The sequence below is a fragment of the Perca flavescens genome, chromosome 14 (genome assembly GCF_004354835.1).
Source record: "Perca flavescens isolate YP-PL-M2 chromosome 14, PFLA_1.0, whole genome shotgun sequence".
Taxonomy (NCBI): domain Eukaryota; kingdom Metazoa; phylum Chordata; class Actinopteri; order Perciformes; family Percidae; genus Perca; species Perca flavescens.
In genome coordinates, this window is record NC_041344.1 from 12,543,941 (window position 1) to 12,568,020 (window position 24,080).

The window sequence follows — 24,080 nt, forward strand, 5'->3', positions numbered from 1 at the left end:
ACATGCGGAGACACCCCTCCGACCTCCTCTCTGTTGCGTGCCTGGAACCTGATGAATAAGACGTCCTGGACACGGCAGGCTTGAGTTACCTCTGACATGTACTCTGGTTCTGGTGCCTTCATCCACACACACACACACACACACACACACACACACACACACACACACACACACACACACACACACACAAATGCAGTGGAGATAAAGTGCGATAGTTTGGCCCTGCAACCTAATCTAATTCTCTAATCAGTCATCTCTGGAGGGAGGGATCAGTGTTTCTAATCAGACTAAGGTCTATGGTTGTACGACCTATAGATCTCATCTGACCCACTATAGCTGACCTACTACAGCGGTTGCGGCCTTTTTCAAGTCACACAGCTGCTTTCACAAAAAATCTGTTTCTCATTGAGAAGCGCTGCTTTTTGTAAAGAGAAAGAAGGTGTGAACAAATTGGGCCTGCTCACTGCATGTAAACCCAGTTGACCACAGAGAGGTGAACTGGTAAATCAAGCTTTTGTAATGACTACCAATAGCGTGAATTAGAAAAATGAGTTAAACATTATGCCAAGGTGGTTAAAAAGGGCATAGGATGATGATGAGTTTTGATTGCTTTCTTGCAGAGAGTTAGATGAGAAGATCAGCTCCTGGTGCTGACCAGCACATGACTGATATATAGGAGAGAGCTTAAGACAAAACATGTAATAATATGGAACTCTTTGTCCACATTCAAGGTGTTAGTTCATTTTCTACCAAGACAACATGTAATGAATGAATGTTAGGAAAGAATAAAGGAAGGATGTGTTATAGGTTTATCAACTGCCAGACAAAGACAGCCTCCGCGTCACTTACAGTGCATTCAGAAAGTATTCAGACCCTTTTTGCCTTTTGCACATTTTATGTTGCAGCCTTATGAAGAATCCCCTCATCAATCTACATTCAGTACCCCATAAAGACATAGCAAAAACAAAAAGGCACCTGTCTATTTAAAGGCCTCACAGCTGAGCACATCAAAAACAATAACCAAGCCATAAGGTCCAAGGAACTGCCTGCAGACCTCAGAGACAGGATTGTGCTGAGGCACCGATCTGGTGGAAGGCTCCAGAGATCCCATGTGGAGATGGGAGACACTTCCAGAAGGACAAAGCATCACTGCAACACTCAGGCCATGAGAAACAAGATTCTCAGGTCTGATGAAACCAAGATTGATGTGTTTGGCCTCAATTCTAAGTGTCATGTCTAGAGGAAACCAGGCACCACTCATCACCTTTGCAGTGGTGAAGAATAATTTCCGTGTTTTTTTAATACATTTGAAAATGGGTCATTATGGGTTATTGATTGTAATAGGGGTAAAATGAATTTAAATGATTTTAGCATAAGGCAGCAACATAACAAAATGTTAAAATGCCGAAGGAGTCTGAATACTTTCTAAATGCACTGTATGTCAACAGAGGTGGCTGATCTCATTGTGTTATCTCCAGAAGGAGTTATAGTTCAATTTCAAAATAATTTATGCAAATGTTGTGTACGGTAAATTATTCTGTTAACAGTGGAGCCTTTTGATGATGTGAATTCACTTCTGTGCCAACATTTACCTGCACTCTCTATTACAGTTGTCCATTGAGCTCCAAGGCCTTTTCTGTTCCAACTATGTGTTTATTAAATGCAAGTTCAGAGGTACAAATAAGGGTGAAGTTGCTGTTACTTCAGTTTGGCTGCCAATGCTGCCAGAAAGGATTAGAGAGTTCCATGTCTTGATGAAAGCTGCATTTTCAGTCTAAAACGAAGCTGAATTCCCAAGGCAAAATAGGACAGTGAATTAAATTAAAGTGACACACTGCACCAGCTTTGAATTACCGAAAACATTACTTACAGTTCTATCATTGCAAGCCATATCTGATTTTAAACCAAACCAACCCTAATGAAAGTGTAATTTGCTACTTTCTTCAGTGCTAACAGTGTGAGTCACAATGACAATATTTTAAAACATGATGCCAGAATTTAAAAGTGGCCTTCAAAAGGATGACAAATCACCTACAAGATCTAAGATAGCACACTTTTCCCTCTTTTTCCTCCTACACAGGTCTGGAACTCATTTATGTCCGTTTTCAGATAAGGACCTGAGTAGCACTGTTCGTGACACTCTGCAGGTTTGAGTTGGTCACACAAAGAGCCCATTCAACTACCAGGGCAGAAATATCCTTTCAACGCAGATGCCATCTCTCCAGCCATGTACGGGACACTCGAGAGAGACGTGGCAATAATAAGCTTGGAAACTTCTTGGCAGCTCACAGCCAGACATTGCTCAGGTATGTGTGGTCAAGAGAAGAGGGAATAAAACACAACACTGAAATGAAATGAAGCAGCTCTCTGGACTAAACCGCTAAACTGAGGTCAGATTTATTAAGGGCCACTCAAGGGAGCGCATTGGTTTTCCGATTAATCACATTTACTCATGGTTAAATGCGCAGACACACACCATGTTTGCAGAGTCAAGAGACTGCTCTGCAATTAGAGCGAAAATCTTCCGCTAAACCTCTTTTCATCGATCACACTGACATTGAATGAGCTTATTGGCTTGCATTCAGCTTTTCCTGTCACATTAGAGATGTCAAGTAGACAGTTGTGTGCATCCCGATGCCAAATCAAATACATCATTGCATAGGTGGAGTGTGGCACAGTGCGTTGGGCTCATATCAAGGCTTGTGCAAGAAATTGACCATAATTCCAAGCAGCTGTGAAAGCGATTGTATAATTACAGATAAACTCAGACATCTCACATTCTGGATCTCCCAAAGCAACACACACAGAAGGGTGGTCTGTTAACACAACTTGACTTCCTAGATAAATTAGGACAAATTGAAGACATTGAAGTCTATTATTTGGGAAATAAAATAGGAAGCCCATCTTAATGAAACATGAATGCTGACAGTGTCTTTTTTTATTTACTTTATTTTTATTGTAACCATTGAGAAATTAGTTCCTAAATCCCGCAGGTGCCATTCAAATTGATGAGGATGTTGTGGATGAGGTCCACTGGTCTCACTTTTACATGAGGCATAAAACCAGGACTAAATCAGTATTTGAGTATCAATTACTCTGCAGTGTTGGGATCAGAGTGGATAGGGGCCTGGCATCCGGTTGTTCACGACCTGTCGGAATAGGTTCCATGTGCTGTCCAGATCTGCTGCACCGTACAGCTGTCAGTGGTTGGTATAAATAGAGGGTGTAAGAGAATGAAAAGACAGTCATGCTGCTCTGTCCTGACACCTTTCAGCAGATATGAATTGCATTTAATTGAGCGGTTCTTCCATACGCTTGGCAGCGTGTGGGTATAATCTTCTGTCACCTCGGTGTGAGCGGGCCTTAAGGACGGGGGCTTTACTGTTCAGGGAGATAGATCCATTCATGTTGTCATTTACTTTTGCTGAAGTAAATTATCTGAATACTTGATACCTTGATAGAATAGAATAGAGCAGAACAGCAATTTAAAGGTGAACTGTCCCTTATCTGAGATGTTTGTTTTGCTTTTGAGATAAAGTTGGTACACTCTATGATCACACAGTTTGCCCACAGCGCCGTTGAGGCTGCACCCTATCACCACCACAGCAAAGACCAAACAGCTTGGCGGCGGTGCCAGCGTTGGATCACAGTTCTCAGTTTCCAGGCAGTAGCTGGATCGCATCTGGCCGTTTATCCAGCTCAAAGGTGACAGCGAGGCTGTGGTGATATCACAAGAGGGTGCTAGTCACCATACGCCACATTCAGAAAAACACTGCCTCCACTTTCAGGGAACTTAGTTACTACACACTCAAACACAAACATGGTAATGGAAATCACCTGAATTATTGTAGAATTTAGTGTTTTTTCCCTAGAAAATTCAGTAGCAACGTGAAAATATTCAACCAATTTCACCATCTACCTTTGTGAATGACACTGTATAGAAAATTATCTGCAATGGTTCTTTTATCCCAAATGCAATTAATGTGGTCAACAAACAGTAAAACTTAAATATGACAGTGTAGCCTGTACACCGTCAGTATGAATGCAATGATTGTCTGTTAATGTGACAATTTGATCTTGTGAACTTGTTTTGCGTTTATATTTTTCTGGGTGAGGCAAAAGACAATTTTCCTGCCTTGGTTAGACAATCAAGTTTATTCTATTGACTCCTAGGTTAAACTGTCCTTGACATGATGAACAGCTGATTACTTCCTGTTATTAATCAGTGGTTCTTTGACTTCTTTCGGCTGGAACCCAAGCCTATTAGCCGGCATCAGACTTTGTCTTTGCAAACAACCTTGAAGGGTTAACATCTGCGTTGTCTTGAGGCCAGTTACTTATGTTTGTGTTGTTCTACTGGATTTACTGAGAATTTGTCACACTTCCCTACTTAAGGCAATGCTTTGGTTAAAATATGATGTTACTAATCAGGCACTGCATAACGTTCAGATGAGCCAACTGAATTTATACATGTTTTCTTATTTCCTCTCTCAAAAATAGAGGGGCTAAATCTTGAAGTTCCAGCCTTAGAGCTCATCCTCATGTCGCCAGCTTCCTGCTACAGTGCTAAATGTGCATGTGTGTTTGTGTGTGTTAGAAGGACAACAATAACACACATATTAATATAATCCACTTCCTACTCCATCCTGCAATTCTGTGCTCTAGGGCAGGGCTACTGAGACAACTGGTGCCCAACATTTTCCTCATCTTAGTCTTTATATCTTTGTAATCTTGAGGCACGATCACAACTCAATAGAAAGTCTTTTTCGCATTTGCTTGGGTAGTTATAAACCAACAGGCATTTTATTAGTATGCTTGTTTTGAGGCTTGTCAACCTGTTGGTCATCATTATGAAACAAACTTCAGGCTTGTCAAGCACACAAACCGAGGCTACAGCTTGTTCATTCTTGGTGGCTAACGTGACAATAATAAGATAATTTAATAAATGGCACTAAAATGCAGATATTAAAACACCCTGCCCAATGCAGATGTTCTTCTCTTCTTGTTATTTATAGGTCTGAGACCCTTGGCTACCGCTTCTTACCGATTGGACACTGGCTTCTTTTCACAGTGCTGTCCTCCGTGAATGCTTTTTATCTGTTTGCCCTTCACCTTCTTCACAAAGCGTATTCATGTTACACTGCTGGCACTTGAAAATAAAGAACAAATAGAATCCTTGACTTTAAAACAGTGGTGGCCTAAAGGTTAGAAACGCAAGCTTGTGACCAGGAGGTCGTTGGTTCGGACAGGATAAAATCTGGGTGGGGAAAGTAAAAGAACAGCACTTGTCCCTCCCTCATTACCACCACTGAGATGATCAAATTGGTTGACCGACTGCTATTGCCATCCCTAGACCCACACCACCAGCCACTTGAGACGAGTGCACAAAGTGGATGGCAGAGGGGAGAAACTGAATCAAACGTAGCTTTATTATGAATTATGTAAAATAATGGGAAATGCAGGTCCTTATTCTATCCAAACAGTTTATGCTGTGGCTGCAGCTTCATGTTAATGGCTCCAACATGCGTTGGACGCATGTAAATGAGACCAGCTTCATCATATATGACAGCGGTATTACACCCTTATTACCTCAACCACAGTATAACATTCAATGAAGTACCACTTAGAGGACTAAGAGGTAAACATTTATACTTCTCAATGTTTTTTTTGCGTAGTATGTATTCATGTGACAAACAGATGATTAGGAAAGAATGAAAAGGAAAACCATTTATAATGAGTATAATGCTATAAAATCTGATATGTAATGGCCAAAGCCACAAAAATATGACTGATTTATATTCTCAGAAGAAATGACACTGAACAGAAACAGTCAAATATGATTGAAGAGGATTTAAGGTTGGACCCAAGTAGGAGTCACAGGGAAAGGTGAGTAGTTATTGTTGGTTATGGCTAAAATTATAAAATATAACAACCTACGAATACCAAGAAGCAGCACTACATTTGCACAAAAAAACCTCTACGCAGAATTTCATTAGCTTATACTGGAAGTCAGATTCCAAGTGTGATCTAACAAAGCTTTACACAATGTCCTTAGCTTTTCACCTCTTTCTGTGAAATGAATGTTTAGCCTTTAGTCATATAAGATGTTTTTGTAACTTGCACAATGCTGACTGAAGCATGCCAATTTCCCACAAAATGACTTACATATTGACTGAAAAGCTGCATTCTGAGCTTGAAGAGCCAAAAATGGTGAACACTGGGTTCTGTCAGGATTTTGTCTTTTTATATTACCGCTATTTTATGGTTTTGCTCTTTTTAAATCACAGGGATGACCACATAAGTCCTCAGAGGTCAAGAGCTCCAGTGTAACTAAATCTCTGCCCATTATTTCCTATAGGCTGGTTAAAATCCCACAAAGGTACAAACTAACAAGACATTGAGTCATATATTAAAGTCACTTTTTGACATACTGTTGACAGTTTGCTCTGCAATGAACTTAATTTCATTTCACCCTGTAATCCCCAGAAGAACATATATGATACTGAAATCAAAAGCATATTTTGTATCAAAGGTAGAAAAGAGCAGATTTATGAGATGTTCCTGGTGTGGTTTTGCCAAGGAGCTCGTCATCACTCTCTAAGTTGGCCCACCCTGCTGCAGCATCTGCAGAGTACCATCACTAGTAACTTTGGGATTTACACCGATCCGCCTCTTGTGTCTGAAAATTCAACAGAGGAAGGTATACTCCACCGACCTGACAAGTGGCATTGACAGACCAGTTCAGACATTTTAATAAAACCTAGAGAGGTCATCATTCTGGGCCAATATCCATATGTGGAAAGCTTTTCTGGCAACCAGAGCAAAGCATATGAAGATATTTAGTACAAAACATCTCTCTCACCGTGGCAGGGGAAGCAGTAAGGGGGAATAAAGAAAAAAACGGGGCCAACATGTTAAAAGTAGCAGGGGGTGGATGTATAGTTGAAAGGCTGGCTGGCGTCCGTTGTCCTGAGTGGCATCGTGTGATAGACAAGCTACGGATGATATAAAAGGTCCTGCCCCACACATTCGTTGTTAATTATCTGTCCGGAGGGTCCGGATGGATGCATGTGTATTCTATGTTCTCAGATAGACCACATAAATTGTGGAATCTGGCATCATTAAGAAGACTTATGACTAATGTTGTATTGCCAAATAATGTGATTCTTTTAAGAATATTTCTGTTTTACAATGTTTTATCAAAAAATGGTGCTGTCACAGTTTTTGACAGACTCATCTCTTATGATAGAAATGTATGAAAATGTGCTATTATTTAGAACTTGTTAAGGACAAGACAAAAGGTTTATAAAAGGGACCATTCGTAGCCTGGACTCTGACGGATGCATCTTTGACATGCCAGCACTGAGGAACTGAATTTTACCTTTGCATCAAATAAAACCATGTGCTGCCAAATACAAAAGAAAAGGATAAACAAACCATTTTTTTTGTACATTTTATCATATTTTTGTTTAAGAAGAAAAACTTGCAAAACCTTAACCTTAACCTTGCAGGCAGCAATTCAGTTGGATACCAGCTTCCAACTTGATGCATCAGTGTCAGTCAAGTCATTTAAATATAAAAACAAAACAAAAAAACAATGCTCGTTCAATACTGACTCATGCCATCAAGGTAAAACTCTGCACTATAAAAGAGACAACTCTGGAATTTAGCAGCTGTCTGTTGCACCAGCTGTGTGTAAGTTCTCTCTTAAGTTAGGGTGTAAAGTCCACACTAAACAATACATAGAAACTAGTTAATTTGTTACCAAAGTTGTGTCCATGTTTGGTTGCACCACCATTGCGCATAAAGTCCACACTAACAGATATGTTGTTGCAGAAAATGACATTTTCACTTTCAGTGGCCAATAAATGAAAAGCACTATTCTTGATGCAGTGTTTATTACTGTGTTGGCTCTCATGCACAAATGTATTTGAAGACTTTGCAACGCAATAGTGAAGAGGCTAACGGCTAAACCTACCTAACGTTAATCACCACACAACAACAAAAAGGTACATAAACTATGACAAGGCATCATGTTTATGTGATAACTATACAACCTTAAACAACAGCCAGTGGAAAATAAAAACAGTGACATTGAGTGGTGAAACTGTCAACTACAACATGGGGTAATTTAACAATACCCTATTATTGTTGAGCAGATGAAATTGTAGCGTTGTAACGAACACATAATAAACTGTTATAAACTAGTAGGCTAGTTGTTGATTAGAAAGTTATCTAACCCAAGTCTGCTGCCAGCAGATCGGTAATCCTCTGTATCTCAACTCGTGGAAAGTAGTATTAGTCAAAATCATCATAAATATCCAAGTGTAATCTATCCCAGAATGCATGGCCAACACAAAACAGCCGGTCGCTCTTCCTCATCCTCAAGGTTATTCCACCTGTCAAAACGGTTCGCTGACAACCTTACACATTACCTCACACATACTAAGGGCTAGGTGTAAGATTTAAGTTTTAACTTATGCCTACCTTGGAACTATTTCAGCTGGTGCAACCCCAAAAAACGTTAGTACCGCATCAACTCCCACCTAAGTTAGAAATTAGGTTCAAACTAGACTACATTTGAACTTACACATAGCTGGTGCAACCAAATGCAGAACACTTTCCCAACCACACCCAGGAACCTCGGGTGTGGTAAGTCAAAGTCTTCAAATGAAACATCTTCAACACCACATTTTGACTGCTGCATATTAAATCTTCTATGAGCTCAACCTTTATCTTTCTAGAGAAACATGCTTTACATCAATCTGTTGGCATCCAACCGTTAGCCATCGCCCAGCAGAGTTCTGAAAATGTAGCCTCTTAGGTCAGAACTGTGACAATAGGATGTTACCAATATAATTTATCAAAGCCATATGATTTCACATTTACTTACATAAAATTCTTTTTTCTGTGTTTAAAATGAAGACTACAATTTATCGCCATATATTTATAAATAATGTTAAAACATGTTCCATTTAAATCCAACTCTCTTGTTCTACCCTGGTTCTACAATTCCCAATTCTAAAGTCTCAAATGTCTTGGATGTCATCTAAACCTATTTATTCTCAAAAGCATTTTGTTAACACTTGCTTTCCTTCATTTGTTATTAATCTTTAAAAATGTGTACTTGTGTTCATTGTACAAAGTAAATACTTGCTTTTATTGTTTTTATTGAAATTGTGAAGCACTTTGTAACCCCGGTTTATTCTAAATGAATGCGCCAGTACTAAAGTACAGGAAAAGACAGCGGGACTTCAGTTAGAGAGCATAGAGCTGAGGTTATTTGTGACCATTCAAATAAATCAGATAAACAGATTGTCAGTGAGAACGACTCAAATTTGAAACATTACATGGCCGGTTAGCTCAGCTGGTAAAACAGGTGCACACATATAGAGATTTATTCCTCTATGCAGAAGGTCCAGGGTTTGAGTCCAACCTGTGACAGTTTCCTGCATGTCTTCCCCTTTTCATATCTGACCTATCCTGTCTTTTAAAGGTGGAAATGCCCCCCAAAAAAATCTTTATAAAAAATTGAAATGTCAACTAGCTGTAACAGGAAAGAGACATAAAAGACATCAAAAATAATATTAGCCAAAGTATAAAGCTGGTAGCCTGCTGTCCTGAGAGAGCTGAAGAGAGATAGAAACTTTTTTTAAAGCACCTTTCAAAAAAAAAGTTACAAAGTGCTATAAATAATAATATTAAAAAATCTAAAGTAAATAAAATCCAAAAAATAAGATATAAAAACAAATTTTAATATTTACAACAAATACCATCAGTTAAGAAAAAGCCAAGTTTTAGGAAGAGATTTAAAAGAGGACACTGAGTTCCACAGCTGTTGGGCCCCGGTCACCTTAGCTTAGTCTATATCCACGACGTTCCACTTCTGGGATAGCTCAATTTCCGTCTGGATTTCACTCTTTTTAGCCGGATGTCTGCTTCTTCCGTTTTGTTTGTGTTGGAATTTAAATCTCCGGTGGATTTATGAGGACTATGGTTAACTGCTCCTCAGATCTCTGCATGGTAAATCCAGACAGCTAGCTAGATTATCTCTCCAATCTAAGTTTTCTGTTGCACGACTAAAACAACCTTTGAAACGTACACATGTTCCACGAAAATATTCCTTCCTGAGGCTATTTTGCAGCGGCACTGCAGCTTTTCCCGGTGCTTAGCGCCGCCCAAGAAGATTGTGATTGGTTTAAAGAAATGCCAATAAACCAGAGCATGTTTTTCTCCCATCCCAGAGTGCTGTGTGGATTAGCCAGACCCTCCTTCGCAGCGCTGTGGAGGAGGGTCTGGCAAAGCGAGACTACCTTAGCTGAATTCAAGCTTTAAAAGACTTTTCAAAAGTGCAAAACTAGTGACTTATAACTAGTATTTCACTCAGTGCAGAGCACACAGAGGCCCTCACTGGGGCGTTGCAGGGATAGCAGGGAATGTGCCGCAGCTGTCTGCCCATCTGAGAAAAGTGGGAAGCGCTGTGCGCCTCCAGGCCCCAGTTCTGTCAACTGTTAGACCACTAGGAGCAACAAACAGAACCAGAGAGATCAACAAGTTGGTCAAACCCCAATGTCACAGGGGTCATGTACCATGTGGTGGTGCTTTTGCTCCCCATTTGTTAAATTACTTTCAATTTATTTTTACATGGTAATAGCGGCTTTAGTGCGTGACAAGTTCATAGACACAAACACAAATAAGCACTAAGGACCCTCACTGGTGTGTCCTGGAGGGCCAGTCATTGATTGTGTTTAGTGTTGGCCTGTTGACCCATCCAACAAAGTGACGTGATGTAAACCATTGGTGCGCTTCTGGCTTTATTTGACGTGACAGACCTCTGCTAAACATATACATAGCATGGCCAAGTTTATATCACTTTTGCACCTTCTGACTAATTTCCTGACATGAAATTGATAAGGTCAAATTATCACTCGTGTGGGCACAAATTACTCTGATTTAAAGGAATCAATTCATCAATCGTGACAGTTTAATGAGACATTTGTTTCTGATCAGCAGCTGAGGAATTCACCTCAGAGAAGCAACTCAAGTGTTTCACCGCGCAAAGTGTGTAGGGGGATGTGAAGATCTGGTTTGTAGCACAGTCAATGTTTCTGACAGATCAGTGAAACATACCCGCCCAAATCACCAGGTGAATAACTGCCAGTTCGCAAGGAGACATGTAAGACACACTCTTTTGGTATTTGAGCTTTAATAGGCAACTAATAGCCCTGTTTTCTGTGAGGTGTTTAAGGTCCACGCTACACTCTGTCACTCACTCCCTTGACCTCATTTTGTTTCTAATGGTGTAGGCAAGCGTCGCCAGACACTGACGAAATGATGCCTCAGATGCCGTTTCCATATTCATAGAAACTGCAGAAAAAGCTTCTCTGTGTGGAAATTCACATTTTACTTTCTCTTTTTTTCTCTCTTCTTGTCATTATAATTTACGTCTTTAGATGTCTCCAGTTATCAGGGAGTCTTGAGGTGCTATCAACATTAGCGATATGTGTTATTTATTTATTGATATCACTTTGACATTACACACAATCCCACGCACTTGCTAAATTAGATAGAAGTACTGCACAAGATCAACTGTGTAGCAAGAGACATAAATGAATTGCTTTGGCTCAGTGACATTTAACTTTATGAGTTTGCATAGGGATGTGGTCATATCTGTTGGGTGCTCTTTTCCATATGGTTGCCATAAAAATATGATCTTATAAGCTCAAAACATATCCTCTCAAAGTCTTATAAATCAAATTTTGGCACAGTAGCAGGTTTGGCACCAGTCAAGAGAAAACCACAGCAGAGCTATTGTAGCTTGAATGCATGGTTGCAAAGAAGATAACCACCCTAAATGGTAAAAGCATGTTATATCCCTTTATCGTTTTAGTTTAATGTTTTGGTGTTGAATCTCAATCAAGAGCTACAGAAAATGTCCTTTTTGAGGCAGATCAGCTTGTGGATATCAACATGTGACTCACATATCTTAAACTGCAATGAGTTTGACAACAGACTTCATGACATTTTGACATTTTTAATCCAGTCTTCATGATGACAGATATGCCAGAAGTATGGATTGCTATCTGTTTTTTTCCCTTTAGTTTAGCCGCAGTGAACTTGTGTCATAGTCACAATACAGTGGAGACAAAAACAGAAAAAAAGAAAAACTTTAAAGAACCTTCGGGTCAAATGGAGGGTTCATCGATGTGGTGAGAACAAAAGCAAAACAACCCAATTCCTTCAAATTACTGCAGGAATGCACAACTCAATGTGAAAATGAGGAAAAGGTCAAAGCCAGCAATTATTCCACTGAGACCAAAATAAGTTATTTTTTATTGCTCCAGCCTCCTTTTGTGTGGTGACATTTCTTCATTATGTGAACCAATAAAAGAACTTGATGAGACTTCCAGCACACAAGAAAATATGGAAACATATATTTCATATGAAAATATTTTCATATTGCATTGCTATCATCAAACATAATGTAATCTAAGTCAATAAGCCTCAGGTGTCGACAGCATATTGTGCAGCAGTCCACCTGGCCAAGTGAGTCACAAATAGACTTCACTTTTGATGAAATACTTTTCAACGACTTTCTTTTTGTCATCTTAAAGACACAACATTGATGGTAGATTTCTAATATGAACTGATATTGTGAAATAATGGAAATAGACAAAAGTGTCACCCATATTATTATAGCATTTTGCAACAGTAGGCTATAATGTAGTTAACAAAACCTCTTAATATATTTGTTGGCAATGAATTTGTAGGTAGAAACTTGACTACATCTACTACATATCCGAAGTAAATTGAGGAATCAACTAGATGATGGATACTAAACTGGCAATCCCACACTGAGTGGTATCACTATCTATCATCAACAAGGAGCAAGATTAATGTCAGGGCTGCAGAGAAGGAAAATATAAGAGTCACTTTGTGTTGTCATCAGGTAATTCAGATACAGTTGACATAGAGGAGGTCAAATTGAAAACAGACCATTTTGTGGGTCTGGAAAAGAGAAATAGAGAGGGTGGGAGTGGGAGAGACAGAAAAAAGCTCAATTTAAAGGGATGCTTATTTCAGTACAACAATTCAAACCACCTCTTAAAATGATGACTAAATCCTACACACACATAAACTCTATGGCTATTTGTATAGCAGTTTTGAAAACCAACATAGTAGTTGGCAAGTGCTTTACTGTACATAATTAAAATACTACTAAAATCAACAAAGTATAATATCATATCAGTAAAACAGGCATAACATAATATTGAATATAAACTTTGAAATGTAAAATTATTGCTTGGTAAATTGGAGAAAACTGTTTCAGGAGGCGATTTTGCCAATCCTGAGCTTCATATACAGGCCATTCCAGAGCCAAGGTGCCATGACAGAAAAACTAGGCCTATGGTTCCCTCTACTCTTAAATGTAGTTGCAGTAAGAAGCCAGCAGGTTTCTTTGTGAGGACCTCAGGTTGCACATACATGGGGGAGAACTCTTTTGATCTGGGTACCTTATGGCGATGAAAAAGTTATTAATACAATATTTAAAACAATTCTTGAACAATTGGGCAACCAACACAGTAGTGCTAAAAACACTGTTTTACTTTGAAGTCTAGACACTGCATTCAGTACTAGTTGGCGCTTATGAAGTGCTATTTCTGTTTTTTAGAACTATAGAACTGCAGACTGAATTTATTAGAAATGCAATGTTTCAGTCATCAACCTTCGTCAGTGTTCACCGTTTCCAGGAATTAAACTTTTTCTCTAGCATGGTTACGTTTTCCTACACCCAGCCTACCAAGTTGGACAACACTTAATTTTGGTTTATACCTGTTAAAAGACCATTGCAGTAGTACAGCTGCATGGAAATTAAGGCAAGAAAGAACACAACAATCTTTGAACGTTAAAGATTCCTTATTGTAAAAAGTGAGATTTCAATATCCTTTTTATAAAGCAGATCAAGGTACTATATAAATACTGTAAAAGTATCAAAATCTCAATCCACAGAGAAATGCACACAGCCGCATTAAAAAACTATGCCTTTAAACGAGCCATCAGGATTTATGTAAGGTTATGGTGTCACATCTTCTGTATATAGGTAGAAAATGCTGCTAAAGTGCCGTTCCACATCTGCAATGACGGTGCAGACTCCAAGAGCGCAGAAGACGCATGCAGAAGACCCGGAAACGGTGACCAATCAGGGAAAACTGGGCTTTTTCAGGAGGGCGGCTTGATGAGACAGGTGCTAAAACAGGGTTTTTGGAACATTAAAGAATGTAAACATGTTTTTAGTACAAACTCAAAATTCAATTATGAACCTGAAAATGAGCATAATATTCTAAAATTTCCCTAGGGATGAATAAAGTATATATCTATCTATCTATCGATCTATCCTTTGTGACTTACTATGTTGGCTAAAATAAATTTCCCACTGTGCATCTTTCATGAACATACTTTAGACATTGGTGACTGATTTCACATACTTTTAGCAGCATTTAATCACACAGTTTTAGGGAACTTTAACCCTTTTTTCTGGACTTTAATAAATCAAACCGTTTCTCCACTATGTTTGCTACAAGTAAGCTGCATTAAGTTTTTATCGCTTTATCACTCCTAGATAACATAGGTTTAAAGATGAATGTTGCATCAAGAACAGAATCGTAACGATCCATCTTCTAGTCTCTATAGGCACTACCTGACACTGATAAGACTTTGTGAACATTCTTTGGCTCTCAGCAAACTAACCCACCGTCCATTAAAGGATTACCATTGTGACAGAATCTGATGTTGGCTGTGTCATACTTCATAATATTCACAAACGGAGCTGTGAGAAGGTGTAGGTGGGGCGGACAGTGAAGCACAAAGACCAACCCTTGTTCACCAGACCTCTTATCTGATTCCTTACCCTCCATCCTTCATACAGTACATTAGGAGTCAGCTGAGGGGAGTGGGCACTGAGTTGAAGCAGCTCCTTCCCCATTCATCTCGGCTTGAAAGACTGCCATGCATCATTCCAAAAGGAATAAATAAAAGACACAGACACACAAGACAATGAAACACAGGAAGTGTACATGTGGCAAATTGTGTGTGACATCCATTTTCAACACTGCTGTGTGTGAGTCATTGAATGTGATAGGCAACATGCAATTTAATAGACCAAAATTAGGGAGTTTTAGGTGGGCGTATTTATTGCTCTCACATGTATGATCTCATACAACGCACACCTACACCCTGACTCAATATGTGTTGTTGATTCCACAGGCAGGTTAAGTCAAGAAATAACCAAGCGCTGATGTCATGTTCTTTTCCCATGTCAGGAGGACCGACTGGACCCATTACTACAGACAGAAATACAACATGACAAATGGCAGCAAGCTGGCTGCGCATTAAGATGAAGAGAGCAAACAACACTTGCCAGCGGTGAAATTAGCAGAGTAAGTAAGAAGATATAGCTCGGCTCACTGTGTCTCCTCTGATGTATGGCACTGGACAATGTAGCCTATCTGAAGCCAGCAAAAAGCGTCTCCATCATCCATCATGATTGATGTCAAACAGTGGTCCAAGTAGCCAGGCTAAATTAGTTATCGCTAATTAAAGCTGCATTGCCGCCTCATACCCGCAGCAGATCAGGTTCCATTGTTTGATAATGGTGTGGAGCACTGACAAACACCAAGGCGGTCTAACTCTGTTGCTGTGACTGACAGAAAAGCATGTTTCCTCATGACTAATATCTGATTGTGTAACCCTACACATATTGTGATGGAAACGTGGTGATATCAGCAGTCATCAGCTCGTATCAGTTGTCAGTTTGCTGTTGTCTACAATGTTAACTTCACTTTATCTGATGTGGCAGAAGAGGATGGAGACTACATAGAGAATATTTGCTAAAGGCTGAGGAATGTGATGGGTGAAGGTCCTATAGTTACTCACTAAAGCTGGGAATAAACCTTGACATAATTAAAACATACTGGACACACCATACAAAACATTTATTTCCACAGATCTTTTACTCCTCATACTCTGGAAAGCAGCACATACATATTAAATAACTGAGTAAATACATAAGACTCCATACAGGATGTCACCTTGCTCCTTGATTATAAAAGGAGAAACATTGTACTCGCCACCTCCATTGTAGCGATTCTGGGAAATGAGTACTACAAACTCACCTGAATGAAGATCCCTATGCAGTTAGTCATACTGACTGTTCTAGTTTACTTTCTGTGTTTACTTTTGGTTTGATTTAGATAGAAGCGTTTACAATTAGTCAAATGTAAATGTCATTTGGAAAGCTTGCCTCGATATACATTGTTTGGTTTGAGTCCTTGTTTCTCAGAATCTCTACAACAAAGGTGGTGAAGTGGCAAAGTTAGCATCAGTCAAAAAAAATGTCGGTACCATAACAGAAATCAGTGTGTTTGTGTTCTGCAGACCTGCATTGTTCAGTGTTTACTCAGCTCTCTAGATTAGTGGCAGAACAGAGAGAAGCATACCCAGAGTACCATTGCAGATACCTTGAGTCTAGCCGAACCGCCTACTGACCTTTGCAACAACCGAGCATTGCAGCAGCAAAGGTCATATTTTGTTAGTGCATTCATTCTCACATGGGGCTTGCTTTTGATTGTGAATTTAAAACAGAGTTCAAGTAACATTATATAAATTTGATTGTGACAAATTTGATCTCAGTGATTTGCAGAAAATGTTACACAACAGAGACAAAGTAAACCAAAGGGGGAGGGGGAGAATTTGGAAAAGGGCACATCAGAGGAGACCTTTACCATGCAATAATATACAGAACGTTTTGAGATACATAAACACCAACTTGAACTTTGAAATTGATTTTACTGTAATGATATATTGGCAAAGCACAAACAATTGCAAAAGTTGTTGGAGGTCTAAACTTGAAAATGGACCCAAGGCACTGATCCTTCTTTTTTTATTTCTTTTCCCCTTTGTCTGTTTCTATTGTTTGCTTATTTATTTTGTAGTGCTACCATGGTGCCATACCCCCCACTGTTAGACCAACAGAAGTGTGGTTACCTTGACCACGGATGCCTCCTTTATCCTAACTTCTTGTTCCCTTTCTGTTGCTCACATTGTTGGACAAGTAGTGGGAGTGAAAAAAGCCCCTTGAAGTAAGAAGTGGAATAAAAGATTTAAAATCTTACTGACAGACAAAAACCTCCTTACTTTTCCATTCACCTTGGCCTGAACCTTGCTTCATGAGTCGAGGATGGGATAAATTGAGGCGGGACAAGGATTGTACATTGGTGCTGTGACAGGAGATAGAGGCCATGCCTGTTGTGAGTGCAGACTTGGAAGCCCAGGGGGGATAACGAAGAATGACAGCCACCTTGTGCTAATGGCTTTGTGGTGTCATTCTTCCAGTGGTCTCACCCTGATGACATCATTGCTCCAGGCAGGCAAGTGTCACAATAGGTTGTTTAGGAAATCCATCAAATCATCTGCTGCTGCAGCAGAATTTAGTCTGAGCCTCTAATGGCAATAAAACATATACGTTCCATCTCTAAGCACTGTTTATGTTTGTATCGTTAGTAACCCTTTGAGTTTAGTCAAAAAGGTGCTTTGAGCTAAATGTTAAGCAGGTGTAAGGTTTACCATGTTTACCATCTAACATTAGCATATTATCATGGAACTAGTCTCGCATTGCCAGACCTTCCTCCACAGCGCTGTGGAGGAGGGTTTGGCTAGTCTACACAGCATTCCGGGATGGGAGAAAAAGTGCTCTGGTTTATTCTTTAAACCAATTACAATCGCCTTGGGCGGCGCTGAGTGCTGGACGGAGCAACGGTGCTGCTGCAAAATAGCCTCGGGAAGGAACTTGTTTAGGTGGAACACGTGTATGTTCAAAAGTTGTTTTAGTCTTGCACAGAAAACTCAGATTGGACAGATAGTCTATCTAGAAGGCTGGATTTACCCTGCAGAGATCTGAGGAGCAGTTAACCATAGTCCTCATAAATCGATCTGAGTTTAGAATGCCAAGACAAAAAAAGTGGGACATCCGGCGGAATTTCCAGCGGCACCTAAACAATCCCGTCGATTTAGACTTTTATGGCACTAACTTAGCACTAAAAACAACGTACAGCAGACTTTGATTTTAGTATATTGTCATAATGCAAAATATTGGACACATTAGATTTTGACCTGATGTTCACCCTTTAGATAAAAAAGTTAAGGGATCACCAAAGTGATTATAATTTATCCTGAGGGAAACATGGATGTCTGTATCAAATTTTATGAAAATCCATCCAATAGTTGGTGAGATATTTCCGTCTGGATCAAAGTGGTGAATCAACCAAAATTGCCATAAACCAAATAATGCTATTTCAGCAAAATGTTCTGTTTACTTCATTGGAGATGGGTCTGTGAGGAATTAAGGATTTCATTTTTAATTCCATTCTCCAGAGGGCGTAGCAAATGCAAAACTGTTCATACTCGGCCTCTGTTTAACTCTACACTCAGCTGGGTATCTACTTTTCCTCTTAATCCTTTTATGTTTTGTCTCTTCGAGGAAAACTGCTGGAGGTGGAGACTCAGTATTATTTTCCAAAAGGATTTCTGAAAGGAGGCTTAAAAACTTGATCTCATTACTTTATAGGCTTATTGCAAAGTTGTTGAAGTGGCTTCAGAGAGTAAGCCATCAGTGTAACTCTTTACTCCCTACACATCCACTCAGACGGTGTCCTTCACAAAATCTCAATCCACTCAAAGCACACACACATGTATAATTCCTTAAATCTCACCTTTGAGCCACTGAGTGTGAAAAGTGAAGTCATCACTCTGTGAATTGCGAACAAGGCTATTGTGCGTAAGATTAGTGTTCCCTCCAGTCCCTGGCAGACCGGAATGTGAATCTTTCAGAAGGAACTCAGAATAGGACAGGTCTGCCCTGAACTCAAAACAGGAAAATAGTACACAAGATTGACATGCATTAGCACTTGCAAATAGGTCCCTTCTCTGATGACTCAATGAGATCGATGCTGGCACTGGTTCAGCATGACACTGTGTTTGAATGTGTGTGTGTGTGTGTGTGTGTGTGTGTGTGTGTGTGTACACTTTAATCACCATCACTATGACTAACGGTTATGCTTAGAGGCAAAAGAAAAGGTGCCATCAGTGATTTGGCTGGGTTATGCAACCATTTAATCAAATTCAAATTTCCTGAGATAAAAGAAACAGGCACACTAAGAGTGCTAAAGCTATTCAAGCATGTCTGAATGTGTTGCTGAGGTTTGTCTTTAGAGTCAAACGGAACGCTTTTTGCCTTTTTTTCCCCCCCCATGACAACTGCATTTACACAGTGTTTTTCTTTGTGTTCCGGCCAGGGAGAGAAGATTAAAGAGCAAAATGTATTAATGGTGAGGGTCACACATGTTTGAGTTGTCAAATAGGGAATGAAATTATTTGATATGAATTTCAGGTATTTTTTGTAGTGTAATAGTAGTTTCCATAGGCATCACATTAAGGGGTAAGTGGAGGGGAGAGAAGTCTGGGGAATATAGTAATATGGGTGTTACACCTTTCTTAATGGTGCTCTGTGGAGTTTTCTTGTAAACAAACGAAAGTTATGTTTACATTTAGCGTTTTACACTAAAACGCATTGTGTATCCTTAGGTCTAACAAATGTGTCGAATGCATTTGCTTCCTCATAAAACCTCCTTGATGTCCCCTAAACGCCTCGCAGGCATTTGAGGGCGTCACGCAACCCAGACAGCCTGAGATGAAAAAAAACTTCTAATGTAATATGTTCAACCAAGAGGTGGAACTAAGTGGAGCTGACGTTAGAGTGGCTGTTGAAAGAGAAGTTAACGTTATTATTTTTTACAGTCTACAGTTTTTATTGTGGTCAGGACGTACACCGTCGAGCGTTTCTTTCCAATTAACGTTTACGGTCGATTATTCTGGTGAGTTAGCTAACTAGCTTGCTAACTACCTAACAATAGCTGGTTAGCAATAAGATCCAGTTGTTGTAGAGTTGACCTGTGTTATTTTACTTTTGAGGAATATGGTCAAGCAAAACCAGTCAGGATATAACCTTTACGTGATGTGAAGTAAATGGTTGTTGATGTAATGAGCTGTTCAGCATCCCAGCTCTGTCGACTACTTAATTGCGGACTCGAAGCTAAACTGAGTGCAACATTTAGCTAGCTGCTGCTGATCTAACTAGCTCTAGTAAAGCACTTAAGGAAATTACTGTGTGTGTTTGAATGTAGCTAAAGCTGTAAATGTGTGGAAAGGTCAGATATGTATTATTTTAGAATTGACAAAGAAAAAGATACAATTAAGCCTAGTTAGTTTATTATAGTTATTGGTTATGGGTTGTTTATGTAAAAAAACAACAACAATTATCTGACTAATGTTATGATAACTGTTCAGGCTGTTTTTTTTGTTTGTTTTGTTTTTAAAGGATGATTCTTTCTGTTGACAACAAGGAGCTGCTGGGTCTGCTGTCCGGACGGTCATTGCTTCTTGTGGATGCCATCATCTTCAACATGTGGATATTGTGCCGGGTAGGAACCATATCAAAGAAATAACTAAGGAGGATTACATTTTATTTGCACTTCTTTTTTCTGAGGTCTCAGATAATTTTTGATTGACTAAAAAAACTGACATTTTAACGGGGCCCAAGGTTGACTTACAACTTTAAAGGAACATTCAAAGCAAAGAAAACCGAGACCCCTTTTAGATAAATGAGCCATGACACACTTTGCTCCCCACTGACATGTGTCACCATACAATTAACAACAATCACCATTTTGTTTTGTATTCATCAAATGACCATGGAAAGCAGTTTCATGTCCATTTTTAAATATATTTGTTTCTATCTTTTTTTTTCTAATCCAGTGGTAGTGTGCGTTTTTGTGAGCTGGAGGTCTTATTGCTCTTACGTATAGTCTGCTGCCGCAAATCTCCTTACCGAACAAGTAGTGAATTTAGTGAACCCAGAGATCCGAGTCAACCTGTGACCAAACCAGACTGCAAGATCTTGGGTCTAAGATATTTTGAAGAACCCCAGATATTGATACGAGATTCTTAACCCATCAATTCCCCACCGAAGGAAAGGTTACATGTCAGACATGTACCTGCATTTTTTAACATGTTTGCTAGCATGCAGTCTTCTTTTTCACTGCCTTTGCTGGCGGATTGCTGCGTTTCTTGGCATTTTACTGCGTACAACCAATGGCAGTAATTTTAATTGCAAGGCCTGGATGCTCATGCGAGTGCATGTGCATCCGCGTGCAGAATACATACAAAACAGGGACCCAGTCGTATAACCATTGCTCCACAGCACTGCTAGTGGTCAAAAACTCCATAGGGTATCTTTTAATAATTGTTCAAAATAATTGCTGTGTTATTAATCCACCTACCCTACCTAATACATCTAGTTTTATAGAAGTAGAACTAATAAAACTATAAAACTACTTTTAGTCAGTATATCAAGCTGAAACTGTAAAAGTCAGGCGAACAAAAATAGTTCTGTCCCCAATCCTCAGTGGAAATTGCTTGCTTGACTTTAACCTGTAAGCAGCTGCCACCATATAAGGAGCGACTGGAAAAAGATGTAAAAACTCAGATCCTCTTTGTTCCCATATCATATATTCAGTTTTAGATCACATGCGAAAGGCAGTGTCCTTCAGATTGATGTTGAGTTTACAAAATGTCCTCCCAAATTTTTCACAAGTAAAACATAAGCCAGGTTCCCATGAAGGCAGGCTGCCTCGAGGCCTGACATGACCCACACTGTGCTTAACTGTCACCAGCAAAATTATTATTGCATTGTATTTACTGTAACTGGGTTTGCATTGGATATATGTATGGGACAGGAAGTACAGGACCTCAAGGGTTAGCAAATGATTCTACTCTTGTAGGTTTGACCACCGGGTTTGTTTTCTCAATAAGTTTACATTCCAGTAAGAATTCAGATCTAAGATTACACCACTCAGTTATCGACTCATAAATATAAACCGTAAGTGTTTCCTCATAAGCTTGTTCAAGTAAGACACAAATACCTTCCATCTTTTTCCTCTCTGTTTTGTGATGGCTCAATGTTGCCCTGCTCCTGATAAAGCTATTTTAAAGCTAAGGCTTGATAAAGCTAACCATCCACTTGCCTTTTACATCAACAACATGGTATGTATTGAGTAGGGCTGGGTATTGTTTAAAAATGTTCGATTGAATTCGGTACCCAGCCCTAGTATTGAGTTGCATGTAACTGTAAATGTTTTTGGGCATGGTACAAGAAGACGAGGAATATTTTAATAAAATTATGAAAATAATACAATTTTCACACTAATTTTCAGGCTTTTTTCTTCTTCTTATTTTTATCCAATTAATGATCAATTAATCCAAGTAATAATTAAAAGATTAATCGATTGGGGTGGGCCTCTTGTTCACCCACTAAGCGCGTTCGCCCCGTGTTGGCTGAGTCTTGCAGCGGTGCAGGTTTGAATCTGACCTGCTGCCCTTTGCTGCGTGTTATCACCCATCTCTCTCTCTCTCCCTTTAATGTCTATCCACGTTCAAATAAATGGAAAAGCCTCCCCCAAAAAATGTATTGATTATCCAAATAGACTTATCAGGGACTGCCTCCCATTTCATGCTGCAAATAGTTTCATGCACGCTATGATCTTTTCACATCTACAGTAAGTTATTGTGTAACCTCTTGATCACAAGCAGCACCTACAATAACAAAGCCTTTTTTGATGATATACAATCGAGCAATTACAATTTTGGACAGAAAGCCGTTAAGATCTCATCATTGACATGTTCTCAAGAAATGAAATATGTTAAATTTTGATAATTTTATTAAGTTTGCCAATCTTAACCTTGTGTATATAAGTGCCCACATAGCCAGGCTCCCCAGGTGCTCAGTGATCTAGTGGTTCCTCTTAGAGCTTTGGGTTCTGTATCGCGTGGTGCATCCAACGGGAACTGTAAGATGCCCCTAAATAAATCTTCATTAGGTAAATTGCCTTTTCTTTTCGGGGGATCAGTATAGAGCTGGGCGATATGGAAAACATCTAATATCACAATATTGTTGACCAAATACCTCAATATTGATATTGTGGCGATATTGTAGGGTTGACAGTTGGTGCTTACAAAAAAAAGATTTACACAATGAGATGATAAATTAATGATAAATGATGATTTGATAAATAATCATCATCAATGTGTATATAATAACTAAGTGGGTAAAGGGTAAACAGTCTGGTAAGTTCAAAAAATGACATCACTTTACTGTAATGCAGCCAATTAAACCAGGGACAGACAACACTTGTGTCATATCACAATATTACGATATCCAAAATCTAAGATGATATCCAGTTTCATATGATATCGATTTATAATATCGATATATTGCCCAGCCCTAGATCAATATGTGGAATTCATTAAATACTGAACTTAAAAATAATCTTGCCTGGGATCATTTTAAATTTCATCTGAAGAGGGAGCAGTCATGTAGTCATGAATAATATGGTGCTCAGGTCAATATATCGTTCACAGATGACTAGACATAACACCTCCCCTCCCAATTTCTGTTATACATCAGTGAGTTTTTGTGTGTAGCTGTTCATAGACATGATGTGTAGTTTTTATTTTACACACTTGCTCAGAGGTGCCGATTATCTCCCACTTAGTTTCCCTTGGACACAGTAACTGGCGCCCAGATTTTAAGACACGTACAAGTACGTCAACCAAAGACAAGCGCTCCAAGAGATATTTGCACATGCTTTGTGTCTTGGCCAGTCTGGGTTATTCAGGGGGTTGGTTATCTTGGGTCTCCTTCATGCATTTGTTCACACTGCCCCTCTGCTCCCACACACAGGGCCCAACTTTTTGTAGCCCCCTGCTATCACTGAATACACACACTTTATCAAAACACACACACACACACACACACACTTGCAGGATCATGCAGACGTATTAGTAAAACATGTAAGCATGAACAGGCAGATGGAGACAGTAAACACGTGTGCACAATCCTGCTCATAGGAAGACATGCAAACTTAAGCTGGTATACACTGTCACACAGATTTAGATGTTATTCAGACAGC

The 24,080-nt window shown here is 39.4% G+C and overlaps 1 protein-coding gene across 1 annotated transcript in view; it reads left to right on the top strand.

Annotated features, from left to right (window-relative positions):
- The first annotated feature begins 19,700 nt into the window (after nucleotides 1-19,700).
- Nucleotides 19,701-24,080, top strand: part of angpt1 (angiopoietin 1) — a 68,202-nt gene continuing 63,822 nt past the window's right edge. Inside the window, exons 1-2 of the mRNA XM_028597384.1 lie at nucleotides 19,701-19,928; nucleotides 20,432-20,534. The gene's annotated coding sequence lies outside the window, so the exon portion shown is untranslated. The remainder of the gene's footprint in view (nucleotides 19,929-20,431; nucleotides 20,535-24,080) is intronic.